General features: G+C 36.0%; 1 non-coding gene across 1 annotated transcript; it reads left to right on the top strand.

Annotated features, from left to right (window-relative positions):
* The first annotated feature begins 4,087 nt into the window (after positions 1–4,087).
* LOC141658122 (U1 spliceosomal RNA) lies at positions 4,088–4,247 on the top strand. The gene has a single exon (XR_012549026.1). It is a non-coding gene; the product is annotated as a U1 spliceosomal RNA (small nuclear RNA).
* The last annotated feature ends 4,106 nt before the right edge of the window (positions 4,248–8,353 follow it).

Here is an 8,353-nt window from a genome sequence, read left to right as displayed (position 1 = left end):
ACAAGCTGGGCATTCTGGTGTAGAGGCCACTTATCAAAGACTGAAGCAAAAATTTTTCTGGAAAGGGATGAAGCTTGACGTACAGAAATACATACAACAGTGCCAGGTGTGCCAGCAATGTAAACATGAGACGGTTCCATCCCCAGGGAAATTACAACCACTACCTATACCTGAGTCAGTTTGGACAGACATTAGTATGGACTTTGTGGAAGGCTTGCCAAAGTCCATGGGAATGAACTCTATTATGGTGGTGATTGATAGGCTGAGCAAATACGGGCACTTTGTACCTCTGAGTCATCCCTATACAGCTTCTGATGTGGCACAGGCCTTCTTTGACTACATCTACAAGTTACATGGAATGTCAGAGACTATAGTGTCTGACAGGGATTCAATTTTCCTGAGTAATTTTTGGCAAGAATTGTTTGTTGTGCATGGGTTGGCCTGAACCTCACCTCATCCTACCATCCCCAATCTGATGGGCAAACAGAAGTGTTAAACAGGGGCTTGGAGACCTATCTCAGGTGCTTTTGTAGTGAAACACCCCTGGACTGGTGTAAATACTTGTCTGCTGCCGAATACTGGTACAATACCACCTTCCACAGTGCCATTAAGTCCACTCCTTTTGAAGTTCTGTATGGGAAACCACCTCCTGTCCATCTACCTTACATGCCTGGTGTTAGTAAGGTAGATGCAGTAGATAGAGTTCTGGTTGATAGAGAAGAGACATTACAGTCCACTAAATTTAATCTAACTCGAGCTCAGAACAGAATGCAACAACAGGCTAACAAAAGAAGGACTGACAGAGAATTTGAAGTGGGTGATTATGTGTATCTGAAGCTACATCCTTACATGCAGAGCTCTGTCTATACAAGAACCAACCAGAAACTGGCAAAGAAGTATTATGGCCCTTACAAAGTCTTAGAGAGGATCGGGAAAGTGGCTTATAAGCTAGCTTTACCAGTAGGGTCCAAAATTCATCCTACCTTCCATGTATCCTTACTCAAAAGGCATTATGGTCCTAATATGGCAGCTGCACCTTACCCTGAGGAGCCCACTGTTACTGAACCAGAGGTTGTCCTAGCTAGGAAGACTGTTAAAAGGGGAAGAGTTAAGGCAACCAAGGTTCTCATCAAATGGAACACCTCCTCGATTGAAGATGCTACCTGGGAGTTTTTGTATGACCTGCAGAAAAAGTTTCCTAAATTTGATCCTTGGGGACAAGGATCCCTTGAAGGAGAGGGTATTGATACAACCCAAAGTAGTGCTGCTGGAATTTGGAGCGTGGATAACACTGTCATTAAGAGGAAGTATCAGGCTGACAATACAAAGGGTGAGGTCATAACAAATTCTGGTACACTAGTCATGAAATGAGGAAAAGGACAAATAAGGAAAACCTCCAAACATGTGCACCGTTGGTGGAGAGCATATTAATTTAGGATTTTACTATAATTAAATAATTGGTTGTAGTTATCTGTAGTGGAGTAGCCACCAAGTCATTCCTCTACTATATAAAGAGCATATGCATCTATATTTCATCCATCCAGAAATTAATATAATCATTCTCTTCCTCCTCTATTCCTCTCTGTAGAATTCATAGCCTATCACTTGAAATACTAGTGAACAGCTATATTGTTATCAGAAAACCCCTCCCCTTCAAACATAAAACACTCCAATCCATCTACTGCTTCATTAATGTTAATAGCGAATCAAAACGAGCCCTTCAAACATAAAACACTCCAATCCATCTACTGCTTCATTAATGTTAATAGTGAATCAAAACGAGATATAAAACATGTGTGGGATATTTGCATACTTGAATTTCAATGTTAATAGAGAAAGGCATTATATTTTAGAGGTTCTCTTTAATGGTTTATGCTGTCTCCGTCTCGAGTATCTCGTGGTTATGATTTCTCTGATATTTCCATTAATTCTTCTTCGTCTTCCGCTAGTCATGATAATCTTTACAAATTAATTTCACATCACAATCTTCAGCATCACCTTTATTTTTACAATCTTTATAATTCCAGATCTGCTCGTGTGTTGGTGTTTTATGGTGGTGGTTTTGTGGGTGGTTAATTGGTGGCTAAAAGCTGATTAAGCCTAGAGGCCTAGATGTAGAAAGTTTCCGTGTACTATGATCACCAAGATAATGAACTTTTGGATGACTTGTTAGTATGATAAAGACTGAATGAATTGCAACTGGTGTGGGATCAGATAGCGACAGAGCAAAAAGACGGAATTTGGAACGAGTGAGGAAGATTAATTGATAAGGGGAGAGCCTAGAAATCAATGCGTTAGATGGAGTCTGATGAAAAAATGAAAGATGTTGGAAGGATGGAGATAAAGGAAGAGCAATGGAGTACATTAAAATCAATGGAAGAGAAAATGAAGTTGAATAAGTAGGATTAAGGGAAGTAAAAGGGTTTCCTAATGAATAAAGAAGAGGAGTTCCTTTGAAGTAATAGAAGATATGATGGCTAAAGTTAGATTATTATGGGTTAAATAATAGGTGAGATTACTTTGAGAAGTTCGGTCATAGTTTATTTCAATCAATTATCTCTTAAAAAAACTGAAATTTAGCTTTAAGATTCTCCAAACGAGAAGTTTTGATGGAATGAGCGTATACGGAGCACTAGAGCAAACATCCTTAACAATTGGGCCGTGATACATGTTTTTTGTCTACAGTAATATGAATACTTTTGTATTCTCCCACATCGAGGATAGACTCTAACCCAGAGAACAGAACAAATATAAATAAGGTGGTGTGCACAACGTATAACTTACCTACCTTGACTGTGTCAATGAGTAATCACGAGGGCTAGGTTCAGCGACTTCCATTGCCCTTTGGAAGGGTGCCTGCCTAATGTGTGAGGGGAGTTCGGACGTTGTAATTTGCTATCGTGAGATCCTGCGTTTTCGCGGCCCTTGATCAGTTTCAGTTCAATTTTTTGATTGCATTGGGTGTTATCTTAGCTTTTCGAATAATCGGTTTACAAGCTTTACATCGGATTCCTATTTTTGTTAGGCTGAGCCGCTGAGCACAGATCCACATTTCTATTTAAAAACCCAAATATCCGGATCCATTGAATTGAATATACGATTTGGTTTAGGATCCAAATTTTTAAAAAACTATGAAAATGGAAAAACTAGGAAACAAAAGTCAAAAAACACTCCCTTGTTTTACGGAGTAATATTTATTTAATGTATTTTTAGTCTAGATAAGTTAAGTTCTTACCTAGCTTGAGTCGTTTCTCAAATCTCGTCGTTCTCCACTCCCTCTTGTTGATTTTATAACTTCTTTCCACAAAATATCATTTTTTTAGTTGTGAAAGAAAATGCCAAAATTGAAACAATAAAAGCCAACATTGAAAATTTGAGACCGCCGTTACAAAAATAATGATTAAATCGAGGTCGAGCCTATTACGAACTTCAAAATTTTTAAGCTTGGCGAATTTCGAACCGATTCCGAGATCAAATTCAAACTTCTGAGCCGATTCCGAACTTGAGGTCACATCAGCTAGGTTTACATCCCTAGTCAAACATTACACACATCCTCATTTGTTGTTGCTCAATGGAACATACGTATCTCATTTTATGTATTGAATCATTTAGAAATATGTATCGAATCATTTAGAAATACGACTAAAGTGCCCCAAACTACCTTACATCTGATAGTTGGTTTATATTTACATTCAACAAAGAAATGAAGTCGTATTTCTAAATGATTCGATACATACATATATAAATTTACAATCATCAAATGACCTACGGAGGTATATTATTATGGGAAAAATTTTGAAGTGCTGGAGAAGAAAAGTAAGATAATAAAATGAGATAAGTATCTGTAAGCAACCTGCGACCTAATACCTACGCTTATCTCCATCTTGATTACAAGTATCTGATATATAAGATATGGAAGATTTCATTTCCCTAGTCAAGGTTATAAACGTTGGAAGTAAATGAAGATTAAATGTTGTATTTGACATCTTGTGTGCTTAACGTTTTACTACTTTGTCCCACATCGACGATTCTAAGACAAAACAGAAAAGACATCAGTATAAAATAGGTGGTATGGACAACTTCAAAATTATTTACTTGGACTGGGTCAATGGGTGGTCAAGAAGATTCATGGCCTGGGTTGGTGACTTCCATTGCACTTTGGAAGGGTGCCTGCCTAACGTCTCCTCAATGGGAGCTCGTACGTTATAATTTATTATAACGGGGGCCAGCTTTTGCGCGGCCCTTGGCCAACAAGTTTAATCTTCAGTTCCGGTTTACATTGCGCATACTCTTCCTTCTTACATGTGTCAGTTTCGAAGCCCATAATTGGATCTGCTACAAATTTCGCGCACAGCGTTAATGTAAATATTAAATAACAATCAAAGCTTTAACGACATACTTAATTCACAACCCACACTGTTCATCAAAAACAACTACAGAATATCAGTTTCTAATTTTGGAGTCGCTAAGTTAAAGAAAACGGACCTCAATAGGGCTTGGTGATCCTGGTCGGTTTTCTATCTTGATTGGTGGTTGCACAAAGAGAACATGATAGCGAATAAAATAATACAAGTGGTTTTATGAGTAATTGTTGTTTTTTGGTACATATGAGTAATTGTTGTTGAAGGTTAGTAAAAGTTAAAGAACAGGAAGGGACAATGACATAGGAGATGAAAATAAACAGGATAGTTAAGAACGATGGACAATCAAAGAGAATCAAAGAATTGGACAGCAATATCCCTGTACCTAGGGCCGGCCTAAGGGTGTGGATAACAAAATCGAATGAAACTTAAAAAATGCATTGTGACATACCAAATATGTTACACCTTTTTACACATGTTCCTTCCATTTACTTTACACGCGGTCTCGGCTCTCCTAAGCGATACCTTAATCATTGTTTGATCCACTTATATATCAGGGCCGTCTGGGAGATTTCAGTGGCTTTGTACAAAATCTCGAAATGGGCCCCTAATTAATACGACTTGTAATACATATACACATTTTTTGAAAGGATATATAAGTTTTACAATTACGAAAGAAAATTTTTTAAGCCCGAACCTTAATCATTACCAATGCATGAAAAGTAAATTGTTAAAGCACATAATTAACAAATAAATTAACACAAAAAAATAAGCTACCAGCAAGAATCAAAACTAGAAAAAATTCGTTGCAGCAATAATCAAGGAAGACCCTTTTTATTTGAGCTAAATTATTACTCCATTTAGCTAGGAAAGAAGTATAATTAGTATAAATTTGGCCTCATCTGCAGTTATCATTGGACTATATAATTAGATATTTGGGCCCCAAATTTTTGGGGGCCCTGTTCAATTGAACGGGTTGTACTCCCTTAAAGACGGCCCTGTTATATATCAATTCTTATACCCTACACCCAGGTGTAGGGTACTCCATACTCCTCCTATTAAAAAAATATAAAAATAAAAAATAAAAACTCCCAACATCCCCACTATTAAGCAGTTACCTTGTACAATAAATAACCATTCTTTTTCCTATTTCAAATCTACAGCTTCTATATTCACCAAATAAATTATGCACAAATTTAATTTTCCATCCATCCTATTAGTTTTGTAATTTCGTTTTCTGTTTTGATCGATTATTTTATCAGGTAAGTGTTGAAATTATGTTAAAACCCTAAAAATCGCATATACTATTAATTGAATTGAATTTTTCCGTTTTCTCTTTCATTATTCATGGTTAAATTTGTGATTTTGGACGTGATATTTATCATATGATACTATCATATTCACTTTGAATTTAGTGAATATGGTAATTTAATTTGATGAATATATGTTATCTACTGTGATATTCATCATATGTAACTATTATATTCACTTTCAGTTTAGTGAATATGATAGTGTAACATAATGAATATGTATTAGGTACTATGATATTCATCATATAACACTATTATATTCATTATGAGATTAGTGAATATGATAGGGTAATTTGATGAATATATGTAACTTAGTGTGATATTCACCCTAAGACACAATTATATTCACTTTAACTTAAATGAATTTGATGATTTATTTTGATGATTATGATTCATAAACTTGATAAATTTGAGTACAAATAGATTAAAATTAGAATTTCATGAATATGATAAGATTTTAATAAACTTGTAAATTGAGTAATTTGAAAAAGAAGAACAAACGTAGTAACGTACTGTATGAAGATGTAGTGGGTAGTTATTATTATTTTTTTTTTATTTTATTTTTTTATTTTTTTCTCTCTATAACCACCATGAGAGTATCCTGCTTCCTACTCCTGGGAGTAGGATATAATTTACTGTTATATATTATAACTAGTTTAAAACCCATGCAAATTAAACGGATATGTATAAAGTATTTTAGGATTTAGAGTTAAAATAATTTATTTTGTAACGACATATATAAAAGCATTATAACTTTTATAATTATAAATAATAATTCTATTTAGATTTACATCTTGTAACAAATCATATTTAAAGAAATTCTCATCTGACATGATATTTTTTTTTGATGTACTATCTATCTCAACCTCTTTTATATGGATTCCGTTTTTAAAATAATGCTAAAAAATAAAGTATTTGTCGTTTTGGGTCGGTTTTGAAAATATTTGTTAAAATGGTGTCCACGTAGGCTCGGCTTACCAAAACATAAAACACGGAACAAACACGCCAATGATAATGGCGTGTTTAGTGTAAGTTCAAATTAGGGAGGAATTTATTTTTAACGTAAACACGCCATTGTAGTGGCGTGTCTTTAGCACAATAAATTTTGAAGCAAATCACAGCAGTCAACCACCTCTTTTCCACTGTTATTTTAATATATTTTCTTTAACTGCCTTTTCCCCTGATACTTCACATCACAAACAACTCAAATTGCTCTCCACTTTCAATTCAATCGCTATTCTCGCACCTTGAATTGATTGAGAGAAGTGGGTTAGGGTTCTCGAATGGTTGTGGTTGATTTGTGGCGGTGACGGTAGTGGTGGTTTGAACTGAGATCGAAACGAAGTTAGAGCACCGACCAAGACGAGAGTAGTAAGACAACTCACAAATTCAGCCTGAAAATGAATTAATAATTACATATGCTTTCTTAAACACTACCCTTGAGATTTCTATTTCCATTTTCTCATGTTGTCAATCAAATCAAATACTTAATATTTGGACGATTATTCCAATTAATTGAGTAGGCATTTTTTCATCCAAAAATAGTTTATACCAATGGTGTTTGAAGATGAAGTCGTGATGATTAGGAGAGGAATGATGGGGCTTGATTGTTGTGGGTCATGATGCAGAAGGTGGGAGGATAAAGAAAGGGATATGAGAGATTGGGAGAATTTGGGTAAGGGAGATGCAGTACAACTGATAATGGCAAGATTTTGGGCAAGATTTTCACCATTTCACTTCCCCTCATATCTAAAAAATCTCTCTCTAAAAAATTCTCTCTTTGAATGCTCAAGCCTAGTACTGGTCTCCCGCCGGAGACCGACCATCCTCCCACTACTCATCCTCAAAATAATGACACTATCCCCATCAACCCCAATACTCAATATCCACCTTTAGCCAAAAATGCTAAGAGGAAAACGATGCACCTTAATGAGTTTGTAGCTAACTCTCAATTAAACCCTAATTCAGTTGAAGATCCCTCCAATCTCTCAACTCAGCCTACTCAACAGGACCATGCACTATCAATTTTGTCATATAAGGATAAAGTTCAAGGCTTTGGGACTTCATTCTCTGCAAATGAAGTATCCATAGACGATTTGGACATGGAATCAGAGGATGATGTAGAGGATAGTGAGGATGACGAAGACCGTCTATGCCCTCGGACCTGCCTTACCAAGATGGAGAAGGCTATCCTACGAAAGCCGTGTAGGCACTCTCTTATTATTAAAATGTTCGACAAGAATATTGGTTACCTCGCATTGATGAGAAAGTTACAAGCAAAGTGGTCGATTATGGGTAAATTAACCCCGGCTGATCTTACTAACTCATACTATGTGGCTCGTTTTTCATCGAAAGAGGATTACGAGTTCGTCATTACTCAAGGGCCGTGGATGATTGATGGCCACTATTTAACTATTAGGAAATGGGTGCCTAATTTTGTACCATCCGAAGATCGAATCAAATATTTGATAGCGTGGGTTCGAATACCAAATCTCCCCGTCGAATACTTTAATGAGACTTTTCTGAGGAAGATTGGGTCTAAGATAGGTAAGGTGATCAGAGTTGATAAAAACACAGCTGCTGCTGAACGTGGTCAATTCACTCGTATGAGTGTCGAGGTGGACATATTAATGCCATTACTGTCGAAATTTCGATTATATGGGAAGGTGTATACAATCCAGT

This window comes from Silene latifolia, chromosome 5 (assembly GCF_048544455.1).
Source record: "Silene latifolia isolate original U9 population chromosome 5, ASM4854445v1, whole genome shotgun sequence".
NCBI classification, from domain to species: domain Eukaryota; kingdom Viridiplantae; phylum Streptophyta; class Magnoliopsida; order Caryophyllales; family Caryophyllaceae; genus Silene; species Silene latifolia.
The sequence above is the reverse complement of the archived record's forward strand: the minus strand, read 5'-3'. Positions and strand labels throughout refer to the sequence as shown.